General features: G+C 28.0%; 1 protein-coding gene across 1 annotated transcript in view; it reads right to left on the bottom strand.

Annotated features, from left to right (window-relative positions):
- LOC129916634 (calcium-activated potassium channel slowpoke) overlaps nt 1-14,954 on the bottom strand; it is a 133,911-nt gene extending 118,957 nt beyond the window's left edge. The window contains exon 1 of the mRNA XM_055996694.1: nt 14,458-14,954. The gene's annotated coding sequence lies outside the window, so the exon portion shown is untranslated. The remainder of the gene's footprint in view (nt 1-14,457) is intronic.
- Between the last annotated feature and the right edge of the window lie 3,724 nt (nt 14,955-18,678).

Raw genomic sequence — 18,678 nt, 5'->3', positions numbered from 1 at the left:
TATATTAGTACTAGTTTGATTAGTACTAAAAATTCAAAACAAATTAATGCGTTCAATGTCTAAAATGCTATAAATAGAAAACCCCACGCTTTGTGATAAGAAAACGGCTCACAATTTAATGTTTTTTTTTTTTTAATTTTGTGGCCAAAACTTATCAGTTTGGTTTCAAGTTTAGAGTTCAATTTCACACGTATCAAGATAAAGTGAAGGAAGAGAAATATTTTATTATATTTATATAAAGAGCTTCTTCTATGATTTCGATGATACAAACATAAACTTTAACTCATGATTTTTAAAGATTATTTTCAGTTTTTGGGTTTTTATACAATATCACATTTAATTTTAATATAAAAATTTAATATTTTTTTTTTTAATTTGTTTTAACTGAAATAATCCTATTCTTTGAAAAAAAATATAAAATTATTCCAAGAAAATAAATTTTTCATTCATTTAATCAGTAGAAAAAACATGATGCTCAATAGCGCATTTTTCATAGTGAAATTATATGAAAGTGAAAAAAAATAAATTGCACGACTGGGGTCGCACGTACTTGCTCTTATGCTTAAAGTAACTATAATGTTAAAGCTTTTTATTCAAGAAATTTAAAATTTGATATTTTGAAGAAATTTCATAAGTAGTATAAAAAACTTAAATCTGTTTTTATAATTAATAAAACTCCATTTTAAATTATCTTAAAAAAAAAAAACAAATATGCCATTTTATTTCTTGTATAAAAAGGTATTTTTAGAAAAAAATTTTCGAAAATTGTAGGAGCCGTTTTTTAAAAAAATAATTTTTTATGTATAAAAATTTTTTAACATTTTTCAAAAAAAAAGTTGGTATGCCATTTTGAAGAAATAAATAATTTAAACATAAAAACTAAATTTCAAAATTTTTCATTGATCCGTTTTCAAAAAATTGATTTTTCAAAAAAAAATTTTTAAATATTTTTTAAAAATCAAAAAATGTGTTTTTTGAAAATTTTCTAAATTCTTAATATTACACTGGTTAACAAAATTAAACTTTTTTTTTGTTGCCGAAACATAAATATACTTTTCTGAAGGTTTTCGGTGTGCTGAACTCGAATCTGAAGCCAAAAAAAATTAATCAGCTCCCGTTTTTGAAATATTACCGTTAGAAATTGCAGTACTTCGGACCTTATTCTTTTATATAAGGAAAATTTTTTGAACATATTTAGTAACGGTTTTCATAAGTACTATTTACCACCTTTTTAAATCTTTTTAAATCTTTCCGATATCTTTTTTATTGCCCGAGATATCCTAAGTTGTTTGGTATTTTTATAAATTTTATAACGTCATTATCTTCTATATGATATATGAAGATAAACCCACTTATTTCAGTTTAAGATATCTCGGGCAATATAAAAGATATTGAAAAGATTTAAACAGGTGTTGAAAGATGGAAAACAGTTCTTATAGAAACCGTTACTAAATATGCTCAAACAATTTTCTTTATACAAAAGAAGAAGGCCCGAAAAATTCAAAAAAACGTATTTTTGTATAGTTGTTTCTGACTTCGGATTCGAGTTCAGCACACTAAAAACCTTCAGAAAAGTATATTTTTGTTTCGGCAACAAAACCCTTGTAAACCAGTGTTATCTTTACTTACACACGTTTGTATAAAAATTTTCATTTAAATCGGGTTAATGTTGTACGAGATATTCAGAAACGAAAAAAACCGTTCTATGACAGGTACCATTAATAACGGTACAAAAAATATTTTTTTTATTTCAAAAGTTGGCTGTTATGTGTAGTACTACACACAAAAATTTAAATCAAAATCGTTAGAGCCGTTTTTGAAAAAAATTAACTTTTCTATTTCCGTTATATGGCAAGTACCGTTAGTTTTGGTCATAAAAAAAAAATTTCAATTTTCCCTCTAGGGAATCACCAAAAACTGCTAACTACCAAGTTTGAAGAAAATCACTTCACTCGTTTAGGCTGCAGCTCCAGATAGAGACAGACACACAGACAGACAGACAGACAGAATTGCCGGACCCACTTTTTTGGCATTCTCCATCATCGTAATGTCATGTAAAATTGTTATCTCGAGTTCGATTTTTTTTACGAATCCTAAACTTGCCCTATAGTACCTACATATATCGCAAGTAAAAATGAAAATAAAAACTCGAGAACGTTCGACGTTAGAAAATCACACCCGTTACATCTTATTTAAAGATAGTCTCAAACAGCACAATAGTTAGAATACTCTTTTAATATTAGAAATAATGAAACAAATTTATATTCTAAAATGTTTAAAAATGTTAATGTATTAAACTACTTAATTTAGTGAATAGGTAAGTCAATAAAAGCGAAAAACATACTAAAATATGCCTATATGCTCTAATGGAATTACCCTAATGTCAATCAGGGCCAAAAAAAAGGATTTTAATAAGGCTTACAATGATGCTTGAGAAATGGTCATTCCAGTATAGATTTGTTGATATTCAGATCCATTTTTAACAAAAATCATTATTAAGAAAAATGAACCACATTGTCTATCATTGCTAACTTTTCAACCAGAACTGTAGATCTTTGATATGCTTAATTATCATAATGAAATAAATGCTGCAGCTAAATAATTTCTGTTATAGATATGTGTGGAATGTATAATTTCACTAATTTATGAATAGAAAATGAAAAACACCAATTCTTGTATCAAGTACACCGAAAAAAAAAACCAATATCAATTTAACATTTTTTAAATATCAAATTAACATTTCTTAAATATCAGCCAAAAATGCTCTATAAAATGTGTTTAATGATATTTAAAATGTTAAAACAACATTTTTATTATCAGGATGATATTTAAATGTCACATTTTGGAAATTTTTTTTGATATTTTATTATCATTTTTTCATATCAATTTCTCATTCCAAATTATTGAAAAATATTAAATACAAAATTCTTAATGTGTACTAATTTAAAGGCGCGTTGTGTTTTTTCGAAGTAAAATGTATGATTTACTGATAAAATTTGATCGGCACTAAGATTTTACTTCACATAGTTTGGAAGAAAATAACAGAACAATTATATCACCTATAATAGAAAAAATAATATGATCATTATTTTGTAAAGAATATTCCCTTTCAGTAATGTTTTGAAAAAAGAAAGAAAATTCTTTTAATAATAAAAATAATAAAAAAGAAAAGGAAAGAAATAGGTTTCATTATAATAAACTAAAACGTAAAATCTAGTCAACATTGATATTTTAACTGTCAAAGTGAAATTTTCACTATCCACTTAAACTTAAAAAAATGTCAAAATGATATTTTAATTGTCAAAGTGAAATTTTCACTATCCCATCTGAAATTAAAAAATGTGAAAATGATATGATAAAATATCAAAATTGATATTTTAATTGTTGGACGACTTTTGTCACTGAAAAATGTTAATTTGATAGCTGTTATTATCAATTTTTTTTTTCGGTGTAGTTTAAATTAAATAGTGTTTTAATAACGGATACACTGCTTATTGTAGGCATGAAAAGAATACTTTAAACTATGATGATAGTTAATTTCGGTAAGTTTAAAATATATGAACTAAATTTGTCCTTACTTCCTTTCCATGTAATTGTGAATAAATTGTTGACAAGTTAAGCTACAACTACATCGAAACACAAAACCAAAAAAAGTATAAAAAGTAAACAAAAGTGCAAAATAACAAAAAAAAACAAATTTATTCATGTGACATTTAAAAATTTAAATTATTTTAAAACCTGAACTACCTAGAATCACAAAGTAATAAAAGTACAAGAAAGTTTTTATTTCTTCAACTTATGTATTTTGTATTTTGTATTTTGTATTTTGTAATGTCAAATCAATAAATTTGTTTTTGTTATTTTTTTTTACTTTATACTTTTCTTGCTTTTGTGTTTCCATGCAGTTCTAGCTAGTTCAGGCTCTGAAATTCGCTGTGAAGATATGAAAAAAAAAAACCAATATCAATTTAACATTTTTTAAATATCAAATTAACATTTTTTTAAATATCAGCCAAAAATGCTCTATAAAATGTGTTTTATGATATTTAAAATGTTAAAACAACATTTTTATTATCAGGATGATATTTAAATGTCACATTTTGGAATTTTTTTTTTTATTTTATTATCATTTTTTCATATCAATTTCTCATTCCAAATTATTGAAAAATATTAAATAAAAAATTCTTAATATGTACTAATTTAAAGGCGCTTTGTGTTTTTTCGAAGTAAAATGTATGATTTACTGAGAAAATTTGATCGGCAATAAGATTTTACTTCACATAGTTTGGGAGAAAATAACAAAACAATTATATCACCTATAATTACGGTGACCATATTTCTAGAAGCAAAACCCGGGACGGATACAAAATTTGTTGGATCGTTTTGAAAAGAATGATTTTGAAAAAAAAAAAAATTTGAAATGAAATTTATGTAGCTGGGTTCTTTACTCTTCCATATGTTGTCCATTATTCGAAAAAAAAACTTTTCCTAGTATAGCTTTTCAACTTGACAAATACAAGCTGGAATTAAAAAATTGACGAAAAATTTTAAAAACTAAAGCCTAGTCTAGAGGCGAAACGAAAATTTTCATACAGCACAACGAAATCGTAAACGAAAATTTTGCTTTTCGTTGCACATTACGCAGCTTAACCAACGAAATTTGACCAGTGCTGGAATATTTGGAGTTTTCTGTCGTTTGTCACACACATTTAGCTGTCCAGGTAATTTTTCTTGCTCCAACAGAGTTTTTTACTTGGAAAAATTTTCGTTTTGTTTCAGCAGCATACTAGACTTAATGCTTTGATCCGAAAAATTAGAAAAACTTTTAATTTTCAACCACTGTTTTCTTGTTCTAGTTTTCCGTACATTTTTTTTTAATTTTGAGTAAAACAAAAATCAGAGAATTTTCAAATACGGGACAAACACGGGACAAATTACAAAATACGGGACACTTATACGTCCCGGGTTTCCTGAATAAAACCCGGGACAAGCTTTAGAAATACGGGACAGTCCCGGGTAAACCGGGACGGATGGTCACCGTACCTATAATAGAAAAAATCTACTTAAACTTAAAAAAATGTCAAAATGATATTTTAATTGTCAAAGTGAAATTTTCACTATCCCACCTGAAATTAAAAAATGTCAAAATGATATGATAAAATATCAAAATTGATATTTTAATTGTTGGACGACTTTTGTCACTGAAAAATGTTAATTTGATAGCTGTTATTATCAAATTTTTTTTGTCGGTGTAAAGGGATAGAGTGCTATGTAACTTAGCAAACTTGTACTTTACCGGAGAGTTCTGCATTGAATTTTTCTGTGCATAATAATGAATTGAATTTCTGAACTGTTTTAAGAAGAAGGAAATAAAGATTGTAAAATTTGTGAGTAGTGACATTATTTTCTGGAATTCATTTTTTTTTTTTTTTCAATTAAAAGTTCTGGTTAGTATCTAAATTAATCTTTATTTATATATAAAACAACAGGCATTCATTTAGAAGGGCACAGCGCGGTTTTGATTTTAATTCAGTAAAACAATTGAACTGGGTCTTGTTCAAAGTTTTTTTTTTAGCCAATGACATCTTCGATGAAGCAACCAGTTTTTGCAACTCTTGTTTCATTAAAATTTGAAACTTTAAAGTCAAAAAGAATTCGAAGAAAAAAAAACAAAACTATTTTTTTCTAAATTTAAAAGAAGAAGCTTTCAGAACGGTAAACAATACATCCAAGATGTTTAGTCTTATTCGTTAAGCTCGTTTTTTTAACAAATACACAATCTTTTATCTCAAGGTAATCACTTCTTAACCTTAACCAACAAGTAAGAAGAAAATCGTATTGTTAACAAAAAGTACCAAAACCAGATATACCGATCGAAAAAAATAAAAGAAGTATAATTAGACATTAATATCTACTATTTTATAAGTTTTTTTTTTCATAAAGTAAGCAGACAAAAGTGAGCAGAACACCTAATCTGATATTACATCTTTAAGTGCTTATTATTTGCTTTATAAGTGCTTAAGTACCTAGTATTGGAAAAAATTAATGTTCTAATAAGTTATTTCTAAGTTAGATAAAATCATTTGTATAATTTAATTATTAAAGTCATTGTACTTCGTGATGTAAAGTACATACAAGTAATTTAAATATTCAATTACTTGAACACCAACCAAAGAATTCTAAAAATGCAAATACCAGTGATTTCATCACTATTTGAATTATTATAATTGAATTCCATGAATTTTGAATGTAGGTATGTATGTATAGTTTAAAATGTATGACGCATTCGAAAATTTGTTCTTTCCGTTTCTATTCCATTTAATTTACTTTAATGTCTTGTAATAAATAAAAATTTGCATTTATTTTTAAATCAAACAAATATCCAAAAAAAATTTAGACACACACTTAAACATATTAATATTTATTTTAATTAAAATTTTAAAATAATAGATTTATCAATACGCTACACGAATACAAATTAACAATAAAATTAATCACAAGAAAAAAAACTTAAAACAAAAATTTGGTGTGAAACTGATTCAGTCACTCAACAAATCATTTATAATTTAATTTTTTTGCAAAGAAATATCAAAACCTAAAAGACTTGAAGCAATAAATTATTTTAATACAGGTCAAATTAAAGTTCAATAATTATAAAATTTTTACTGTTGATGGATTTTAGAATTTGGGGAGAATTTTTTTTTTTAATATTTATACGTAAATAAATTGAAATATCAATTAAAAGAAAAAAGAAATTTTCGTTTGGATACCTAGACTTTAGTTTGGAGAAATGTGATTTTTTTTTTTTTCATTTTTTCAAATCGAAATCAGTAAAAATGTATTCATACCATTTTCTATAGAAACACATACATACATGCAAAGACTCATGGAGCATTTACTACTGAGTAAGCAAATTTGTTTGCATAATAATTTTCTTCATACATATTTGATATTCTTCCATTTATGTTCTGAGATAGCTAAAAAGTTCGAAGTTCAGTGCAAAATGTGTTGATATTAAACTTAAACTTAAACTATGTATATCTCGATGAAAGATCAATTGGTCTTTGTGTTGGTCTGTTGAAGCGGGAGAATATAACAACATAATTCCACATATAAGCGATTTTGGACTTAAGATTATAAGAAGTAGCCATATCGCACGTTAGGACGGATAGTGTCACAACTCAATTTTGAATTAGATCGTACTAAATGGCATTACTATATCTGCAAAACTCGCCACTAGTTAGATGAAGTTTCGTTACTAAACTGGTCTTTTTCAATGTTTTTTGACTTTCTTTTTTTGCTTCTACCACTGAAAAATCGTGTTTTTTAGATGTAACACTATTTGTCTCAACGTGCAATAATCCTTTTTAGGGCTTTTCAGTGCAGGATTATTTTGTTAGGGTTACACCTGAGTCTGTCAGTCAATTTTGATAATCTCAGCTTTAACTCAGAAAATTTGCTGAGTTTACTTTAGGATAAAATATAGAAATATAATATTAGACAGATGATAATGTGGGAAAGAATGTTTGAAATAATCGATTCACAATGAAAACCACACGTTCACTATCACACATTATGATCTCTCGTCAACTAGTATTTTTGATATTAAAAAAGTGACATCCATAAGGTTGGGCAAATTTTTGACAACTTTAAAAATTAGATGACCCTGCATTGAAAACAAGCCAATAAATTCACTATAGGATAATTCGTTTCGCAGGTTTACTTATTCAGAGCTTACTGAGGTTCTAAGCAAATGTATGTGCAAGTCAATTGTAAGACTTTGAACCATTTGGAAACCCACTTCATCAATCTACTACATAAATCCCAAATATTATATTATAAAATTCAAACAATCGGGAAAGTAACCTTCGTAAACATAGCTTCAAAAGATATGAACACATTACTTCTTTAAACTTTGTTAAAAATAATATTTCTATTTCAAGTTGATACCCCTACTACTACTACCTAAAATTTAAGATACCTAACGCTGAAAACTAATTGTTATTTGATGCGAGATTTTGATATAGCAAGGATTTAATATACTAGCGAAATGTTTTTCCTAAAAAGCGAGATTTTAGTTTGCAGGATTTTGAAAATGCGAAATTTTTAATGTGAAATGTTTAAAATAAGAAATTGTGTTTTGCGTGATTTTTGCAAAAATGCGAGATTTCGTTGTAAGAGATTTTTGTTTCCGACCAATCGTACAGCTCCCAGTATGTATATTGAGGCCTGACTGACAAGCATTTTAAAAATATCAATTTTTCTTTAATTTTGTAGCCATGTTTTTTATTTTTTTATCAACTGCAATCGGTATTATGTAAATAAATAGTTTTTATTTGATTTCAAACATTACCTAGACCTTATTACCCTACCCAAACCTAACATATAGGAAATTTTAAATAGACTGACTTGTGTATCTTCATAAAATTAAAGATACTTGAGCTTATGCCACTAACATACAAAAATTGCAATTCAATCCAATTATGTATATTAATAGCAATTCAAATATCAATCATATTAAAACACAATTTGTACTAACTTTACAATGTTTAAATCATTCTTAAGGTCGATACCACACCCACCTTATTTTTTAACATACTGCCATCGTCAGTACAAAATATAACAGCATAATATTCAATAATCGATCGGTTAAAACCATGAAATTTTGCACTAGGTCAATTTATTACATGTTTATATTTCCACCAGACTACACCCCTTAAATATTATTGGTCTTGAAATATGAAATAAATATTCTGCTTCATTGTAAACCTTGTTTTAGTTTCACTGACTATGACAATGACAGGATTGGGGGTGGTTGTTTTTTTAAGAATTTCTTTGCATTTATTTTGTTCAATATGAAAATAAGTAAATATAATTTCTTGTGAAAAGTAGAATAAAATTATTGTTTTTTTAAGTTTTCTTAAACCTGCTAAAAAAAAATAAATGTATAGTTGATAGATAACTGGAATTACAATCTTCAATACAATAATAAATAAAGATTAAAATAATCTTGAAAAAAATCGATACACAGCGGTGTCCTTTGTAGAGAAAGTAAACACAACATCAATATAGAAGCACATTTCGGCAGTTGACTTATTGCACCATCATTAATAGCATTTTCGTTTACAATTGTATTTTAAATACATTGCAAAATATAAAAATGGATTACATCGAAACTAAGAATAAACATACAATTGGAGAACAAAAAAAAAAAAATTCACGACGGGGTCGCACGTACATGCTATTTTAGTTCAAATAGTATCTTCATCTTAAATACACTAGCCCAAAAAATTAAGGGAACGAAAAAAAATCGTGATTTTTTTATTGATTTTCGATACGCTGTATCTCAGTTAGAAATGATCCCATCATGACAAAATAAAAAGCAGTTGAAAACTCTATTCTTCTTGTTTTAGGACTAAATGTTAAAATATTTTCTTTCTAACGGTAAAAAAACTAAATCGTTGGAACTGTTAAAAAGCAAACATTTTCCAATTTTTGTTTGTTTTTACTTTTCTCTTAAGAAAGTGGGGAAATTTTTTCTGATAAAATGATTATTATTTTTAGAAAGGCTATTAATTAGGCTTAAAGATTCATTTTTTTTCAAACTTCTACGATTTTTTTTTACTGCAATATCAGTCATCAAACTTTGCATGAGGGTTTGAATTGAAAATTCAAACCCTCACAACAGAAAAACTGCTTGATGAATAAGTCTGAAACTTTGCAAATTAATTTCAGGTATATTAAGCTTCAATAATTAAGCCTCAGTTTAATCTTATCACGCATAGTAATTAAATAGCTGTAAATTTTCTAAAAAACCGTAAAAATGCCTATTTTGATAGCTTTTCTAAATTATTCTAAAAAATAAGAAAACAATTTGTTTAACAAAGCAAACTTAATTTCTTTGTAGAGAATTAAATGAAGTTTTTAAATGTGTCCTTGAATATTCTGTACAGTGATCCGTTGTTGAGATATTGATAGTCAAAGTCAAAAGTATGGTTTTTGGTTTGATGACTGATATTGCAGTAAAAAAAAATCGTAGAAGTTTGAAACAAAATGAATCTTTAAGCCTAATTAATAGCCTTTCTAAAAATAATAATCATTTTATCAGAAAAAAATTTTCCACTTTCTTAAGAGAAAAGTAAAAACAAACAAAAATTGGAAAATGTTAGCTTTTTAACAGTTCCAACGATTTAGCTATTTTACCGTTAGAAAGAAAATATTTTAATATTTAATCCTAAAACAAGAAGAATAGAGCTTTCAACTGCTTTTTATTTTGTCATGATGGGATCATTTTTCGCTGAGATACAGCGTATCGAAAATCACTAAAAAATCACGATTTTTTTTTGTTCCCTTAATTTTTTGGGCTAGTGTATCTATTGGAAATTTAAGATTTTGTTTAGTGTCGAGAAAAAAAAATCGAAAGTTAAAAAAATTAAATTTATAAAGTTTTTACATTTTTTAAATTATGTCTGAAAATTTTGAATAAAATTGAATTCTGCTTTCTCCGAATTTTTTGAGAAAAACTAAAAACGCAGTTTTGTTAGAATTAATAAGAGTATTGTACACCAAATTGAATTGAAATCGTTAGAGCCGTTTTCGAGAAAATTGAAATACCTCGAAAACCTTATATGGGAGATATTCGTTAAAAAAGAGAGAAAAAACGGTAATTACGTAGAAATCATCTGTACCAGGTTTCAAGCTAATCCATCCATCCGTTTAGGTCCTAGCTCGATGTACAGATGGACGCACAGACGCACAAACGCATAGACTGACGGACGGCATGACGAAAACCACTTTTTTCATCTTCTCCATCATCGTAATGTTGGTTTGATTAAAACCTCGAATTTTTTTTTCTACACGAAACCAATACTTGCCCTATAGAGCAAGTAAAAAAAGCGGAAATATATGTCGCGTGGGTCAATTGCATTTCTTCCAGAAAATGAAACAAAAGTGTGCAAATCAATATGGTTTCCACCTGTCATTGTTGTGCACGACAACAATCATTTAGTCTCGTACATTTTTTTTTTGTTTTTTCTCATATGAGTATAAGCTTGAATGGTCTTCGCCTTGAATAATTTTTAAGACGCAAGGCGGAACTTAAGTATATGTGTATAATATAAAAAAAAAAAACGCTTTTCTTTTGGTTAACCTTCGCATGTCTGTTATTGATTTTTGGATTTTCTTCTAGATTCTGTTTTTTTTTTTTTTTAATTTAAAAAAAAAACTTTAAATTTATGTTAAGAATGAACTGTCTTTGTCTTCATAAATATAAAAATATTTCTTTTATTCTAAGAAGATATCAACCGTCTTATTTTTATTTTACTTTGCATTTCCCTTGATATTATTCAATTTTTATTTATATGACTGACGATATAAGTTGAAAATGGTATTGAAACAGCTCTAGCGCACCTAAGCTTGGTGCGTTTTTAAGTTGGTTTTGGCACTTCTGCAGTACCTACCTACAACTACTGGAAAACTATCGGAATTCATTTCATTCCATTTAACTTAAAAGTTTTTATAGTTTATTTTAAATATCGTACACTAATCAAATTGCTGAAGAAGCTACTTAGATTACATTGATGTTTCTATTAATTTTATGCAAATCTTTAGATTAAAAGAGGACGAATGAGACCTATTCAAATATTGAAATTGGAGGGGTGTTTTTGTGAAAATGAAAGTAATGGTTTTTCAACAGAATTTTTGGTTTGTAGCAGAGTCCTACGAATGTAAGCCTAGCTTAAGAAAATATATATCGCACTAGTATTATAAGACTGTTTGAACTCAAAAAAAAAATTCTTGCTGAATCAGCGAAAAAAATGTTTATTTACAAACTGCTCCAAATTATAAAAAAATATTTTTTTATCAAGTTCTTTTATAAAAATAATGCAATTAACTATTGATCAATTTATTTAAAATATTAGATATACGAGTATAAATATAAAGTTATTGTGCAAAATATGATGTCACCTCAAGCAAACAAAAATTTTGAGTTACAACAGTCTTGTAATACTAGTGCGATATGCATATTTGTTCATTAACCATTTAAACGTAAGCCTCCATAACAAAAATAAACTTTTTGGTTTTTATTGTTTTGCCTAAATGATTTAAATGAATTGGTATAATGAAGCTTTCTGAAAAGTCTAAACACAATCGTGTACACATTTTAAACGAATTAATATATTTTTTAATTTTGTTTAGTAATCGTTCATTTGGACAAATTTCCGTCAATTTCATAGTGTAATTAAAAACAGCTGTTTGGCTATAATGTACTAAAAGTGTTACTAAGATTTCAACTGTTTACCAATTTAAATGAATGTACCAAAATACAATTTCTTATTATGAACAATTTTGGTAATTCTATTTCTATGCTTGGCGGTTGAAAATAATTTGGGAGACGATTGATGTTAAATATATTTTCTTAGCACAACATAAAAACTTTCTCGTAGTGATTTAAAGGAATCCTGACTCAAAAGATTTTTTATACTTACATGCTTCATGATAAAGTTGTTTTGGTTTTCGTTTACTGAGACTAGGGGCAGCGAATAAAAATAAGAATAATTGTCTTCATATCAAAACAAGATAAACAGCTAATTCACGGGTGGGACAACTTTGGTCACGGTTGGGATAAATGCGAATTAAATTGCCAAGAAAGAGGTGTAAGACGTTAATTAATTTTAAAAAAAATATATTAAAGCCTCTTGACATGATTACGTAAAGCGCTGGTCAACTTAACTAATTAAGTATTTCATAAATTAATAGTTTTTTGAGAAGAAACGATAATGTGTTGCAAAACAATGATCAGAAACTAAAAATACCCTAACTTCTAAAGCATATATGAAAGGAATAAATGATAAGCATGCCCAACTGTTTTTTTTTTTATCACCTATCGAGATGAAAAAGGAGATATCGATGCACATTGGTTTCAAATTTCTGAATATTACAAACATAGCTGGGTAAAACATTCCACATTCGTGTAGCGCGGCTAAGGAAATAATCTCTATATTCAACAGTACGGCCGAAATAAGGCTCAATAGTGAACTGATGAGCATTTCTTGATGTGCTAGTAGGAGAGTTATTTAAAAAGAAGTGATGCAAGTGTTTATTTCACTGGAACGTTGTCTAAAGAAGCAACGATGAAATAAGGACATGCAAGAATCTTTCCGTCACTGTGCGAGAGATACAAATGTTGTTGTAATGTTTCTTTCTCCTTTCATTTTTAATAAACACTGCAGTATTTTTGTCCACGTCAAATATGTCATCATTCCACAGAAGGTTGGTCAATTTTCACCAAGTAAGTGTCAATTTTGTGTGATGCAAAGGGGGTAAGTTTCAATTTATCGACAGTAAATAGCGTTGATCGATGATCGAAATCCGAAGAACAGAAATCTGGAAACGAATATGAAAAGTTCTGAGTGCTATCGTCAGCAAAAAATTATATGTATTAGAAGTTTCAGAAAAAAAGTCATTGATGAATATTATAAGAAGAGTATCGGAGACAAAACGGAACCCTGGGGCACACCAGTATTTGGCTACCCAATAACCTTTTATTGAACGGTTCAAAAGGTAGCTTCGTAGCAATAGCAAAAAATGCAATAATCTAACTTTCCCCGGAACAAAAGATGTGCCCTACTTTTCGGTGAAATATACCTTCAAATCACCATTGGACCTGTTACTATGAAATCTTCTCTGGTGGTTCGTTCTTCGATATATATTTTTTTAAATGAAAGTTGAGGTAAGTGCAATCGGCCGGGAATTACAGCTTGAAGAAAATTCACTTTTTTTCGGAATTGGCTGGACAAATGCTGTTTTCCTTCCACTCGAAAAGATACTTCAAAACGATGATATTAGCTGATTTTTGGCTAAATCTGTCAGAACTCTTTCTAATGTATGATTATGAAAGAAAATTCCTCCCATGGAGTCATTTAAGTGTGAACTGATTGAACTTATTAACTGTTACTTTCAAGGTACATAATTTTAATTTTTTAGTGGTTCAGTTTCTCAAAGAATGAAACACACTAACTTTGCAACAGTAGGACCTCAGATTAAAAAAAAAGTATTTTCCTGTGATAATAATGCTGAACAATATTTTTTCGAAAAAAGGAGGATTTTCGGTTTGGTGCAGTTCACAGTTCGGTTTAAATGTACCGGCTATTGTTTAAAACAAAAAGCAACTGTTTATTATAACATTTACATAATATTCGAACAGGATAAAGCGCAAAAACTAAACCAAATAATTCATGTATGTATTGTTTACATTAGACTATCAAATAGAAATAGTATATGCTTATAGTATATTTACAGTTTATTTCAAGTGCTAACCAAGTGATCCACACCCATCTTTTTATAATGCCAACAAAAAAATTGATTTAATATTTAAATTTATTTGCAATTATAATTATATAAAATTATAATTATATAAAATTTTTATTATATTATAATATATAAAATAGAACATACCTAGTACACGCTAAACCACCGAGGCACTCCAGGGTTGCCAACATTCACACTATAGAGTGAAACATCTGTAAACACCATCCACAATGAAGACAAAATATGTTGACATAAATGTTGTTGTTTTGTTTACATTCAGTAATCCACACTGGAGATTTTGTTTTGTTTTTTGTTTTTTTAATTTTCAAAATTGAATTTAATTGTTTATCTCAGAGTATAGCTATCAGATTAGGTATATATAAAAAAAAACTAAAAGATCGAAGCACTTTGTTCTACACCGCACGTTGAACTTAATTAAATGCTTTATATTTTTTTTTTTTTATTTATTTATTTATTGCTGTACATTAATATCTTGTGCGTTAAATATACATATATTTAAATATATATATTTTTCTTTTTTTTTGTTAGATTTATTATTCGAGAATTCACTTTAACTTTGTGTTGATTGGCAATTCAATATTTTATCTTTAATTTTTAATTTTTTCGATGCTAGAATTTTTTTTTATTTTTAAGTAGAAATTATTATGTATTTTTTTTTTTTTTTTTGTTATTCTTAAGGATATGTTTAATTAATTTAAAATATTTGTTTTCTATTTTTATTTGTATTTACACAAATAACGCACATTTTTTTTATTATTATTTAAACACTACATGAAAACAGAATACAGGCACATTGATTGTGTTTTATATTTTTTCTATTGATATAAATACATTTAACTTTACACATTTATAAATATTTTAATTATTTTTTATTTAATTAATTAATTTATATATATATATGATTACGGCTTTAAAATATTACATTTATGCACTATTTTTTTTGTTGTTGTTGTCGGTTGCTTTAATTTTTAATTATATTCGAAGCACTATTGAGAATTTATTTATTTTTTTTATATTTTGTAGGTAAGTATGATTTTGTATTTAGAATTGGTTTTGAAATATATAATTTATTTTTGAAATACACTTTGGGTTTAGTATTTTTTTTTTTATTTTTTCTTCCAACTAAGATTCTACATTTATAATTTTTCACTGGTGGTACGATTTTAGTTGGTTGTTCTAAATTGTTTGATTAAATTGTACATCATGCTGCCTTAAATACAAAAAAGGATGAAATTTAATAAAAAATAAAAAAAAAAAAAAATGTCCTTAAAATGCACCACGCGGTAAAATACAAAAAAAAAGGATAACAAAAGAACAACTTCAATGCAGACAACAAACAGATACAGAATGACGAAGCCTTTGGCACAAATACATTCGCATATGTTTAGATGACAAAAAAAAATAGAACTTTTGAAGAATAAAAAAAAAAAACATAAGTTACGATGACACTGTTTACATACTTCTTATCTAACGAGTTACTCATTAGAAACAGCGACGACAAAAAGGACCATAGAGGCACACGCATATGTGTGATGATATGTTTCAAAAAAAGAATAACAACCAAACCATATACATACAGTTAGGTCACTACAGTGATGTAGGTATATGGTTTAGGCAAAAATATAGCGCAAGAACTGACAATGATAAGGATAACAACAGAAATATACAAATATACGAGTTCAAGATACACGGAAAAGGACGAGCGCGACATAGAAAATCCACAGTAGATAGGTCTAGCTTTAAAGAGACGACAAATCGACACACTAACGAGAGAAAGAGAGAACCTTGAATGAGCAATGAGCATTGATATAGGATGTTGTTAAAAAATTAACAACAAATTTTCTGAGAGTTGAAAAAAAAAATGTCCTCTTGAGAGGAAATCCAACTGAGAGACCGAGAGAAAAAAACCTGATCAAAAAGCTCGCTCTTTATCTCTCAGAATGATAATAATCAGCGCAATTTCCTTTTCACTCGTCTCAATTTTATAAATTCGTGAGGATTTTCCTTTTTTTCTGCCGATTTCCTTTTTTTTTTGTGCCTGAGCCGTTTGCCCGAGATTTTTTTCAAAATTTCGATGACACATGTACCTCTATACTCCCGAAATCATTATTTATCCAATTTTTTTTTCTTGGTTAATATTTTCAAAACTATTAAAGAAAAGGATATATTTCCTGGTTATATTTTTCTTCTATTAATGGAAAATGTCCGAGGTATCCTTTTTTTTTTTCCTTATTCGTCTTCTATGAAGCCGTCGTGGTCGTTTTCGTCGATGTTCGTATGTAAAGCACAGTGCCCTAGTTTTTCCACCACACACATACACACATTCACTCTCATACAATATCAGGCATATGAATACATTTCTATTATATACACATTTTCAAATGGATTTTCCCCATTATCCTTGTTAAGGAAAAATTTCAATTTTTCAACGAATTTAATGCAGAAAATTGTATTTATTTAACCGATTTTCACGATCCTCGATCACAGTTTTACACATCGAAAATAAATTCGAATTCGAAAGTAGAAGAATTTTTCTTCTTTTATGAAATTTGCAACAATAATTTTTGGTCGAAATTGTTACTTAACGGTGAGTAGGATTTTTTAAAGATTTTCTGGCAATTATCCAGTAGAATTATATATTTTAGCAGACAAATTAGCATAGAACAGGGATTTATTCTTACATTATTTTTTTTTTTTTGTTTAAAGAAAAATATAAAATGAAAATTTTTTCTTCACTATATTAATACATATATATATATATATATATATATGTATAATGTATGTATGTGTACACTTTGCTTCGAACGACGGACACAGCACACAAAACCTTCCTCGATTAAAGCCGATACTATTCTGAGGAATGAAAATTTTCCCAAATGAGAAAATGAGTTTTCCTTTGGTTAGTTTTTGGGTAAGAGGAGGTGAGCGGTTGAACTTTTCATCTTGCGGCGGTAGGGAAAAGCTCTGAATCAATATATCTTTGACTTGGTGAGATGCACTAGCGCATGCGAATTAAAAAAAAATTATTTTGTAGATAGGGAATTGCTCAGGTTGTCGTGGGAAATTTTTCGGTACGGTTTGTTTTGTTGTTTAGTTGGTGCTGCTGGTGGTGCTGTTGGTCTTTAAAAAATGCTGCTTGGGTTTGATATGGTGGATATTGGTTGTGCTACTGCTGCTGCTGCTGCTGCTGGTACACTATGCTACTTTACGTGTCGTCTGTTTTGTGCTCAACCTTTTTTTATGATTGTATGATGGAGAGGGTGGAGTGGTAGCTATAAGGGTAGTAGAGTAGGGAAAGGTTGAAAACATCCCTTTGGCCAAGTTAAGAGCAATTTTTTTTGTTTTTTTTTTTTTTTATTTTTGTTGGTGTCCTGCGGAAAGGATGTCACAAGTTGGCGACAACACGCATATTTAGTCTAGGTTTTTTGGTTGGCACTGTAATTATGTACTTGTTGGAGATTTCTGTGTGTGCTCTGTGAGGAGCTGGGGCAATGGAGCTGCGGGACTATTGGTGCAGCACAACGACAGCACAACACAGCAGGAAGGAAAATACACAACACGGTGGATGGTGGTGAGATTCAATTCGATTCGAAGTATTTACCTCGTTTTGGGAGGGCTATTATATTTTATTGGATTTTGTTCAATTTCTTTCGTTCTCTACGGGTAAAGTGTTTTTATTGATTTTGAGGTTACTACTTGAGTTACTGGTAATTATTGTTGTTATTTGATCTAATTCCGGTATAGTGTGGTATACACTTTGAGTATAGGTATATTTTTATATTATTTGGAAGAGGTTCAAATTTTGCGGGAAAATACAAAAAAGAAAAAAACAAAATAGATATACCTACAGTTGAAAATTTAAAAAGGATTTAGTGAGAATTTATGTTTTTACATAGGTATATAGTCAGAATAGTATACAATAGTATCATTTGTATAGTGAGTTTTTGTTCGTTTTGAAATGGATTAAGTATGTCAAATGCAGCAGGTGTAGTTTTTCTCATGCATTTTATGACAGTTTAATTTTTAAACAGAGGGTAGGTATGTTTTGAATAAGGGAAATGATTCTTATAGAGAAACATTGTGGATTAAATGGATTAACGTTTTGAAGTTGATAAGAAAAGGGCAGTATTTTTCGATGATTTTAAAATAACGCACATAAAAATTGATCAACTGCTTTAAATTTAAAAAAAAAAAAAAATGGTTAAGTTCCTTAAGGGATCTGTAACTTTTCTTTACTCGTAGTACATAGTTGAGGGTAGTAATACTATTGTTCTGAGTACTGGTCAGTTCATTAAGATCATATTATGACAAATTATTCGATTTCTGCTGTTTTGGAAGTATTTAGAA

The sequence above is a fragment of the Episyrphus balteatus genome, chromosome 3 (genome assembly GCF_945859705.1).
Source record: "Episyrphus balteatus chromosome 3, idEpiBalt1.1, whole genome shotgun sequence".
NCBI classification, from domain to species: domain Eukaryota; kingdom Metazoa; phylum Arthropoda; class Insecta; order Diptera; family Syrphidae; genus Episyrphus; species Episyrphus balteatus.
The sequence above is the reverse complement of the archived record's forward strand: the minus strand, read 5'-3'. Positions and strand labels throughout refer to the sequence as shown.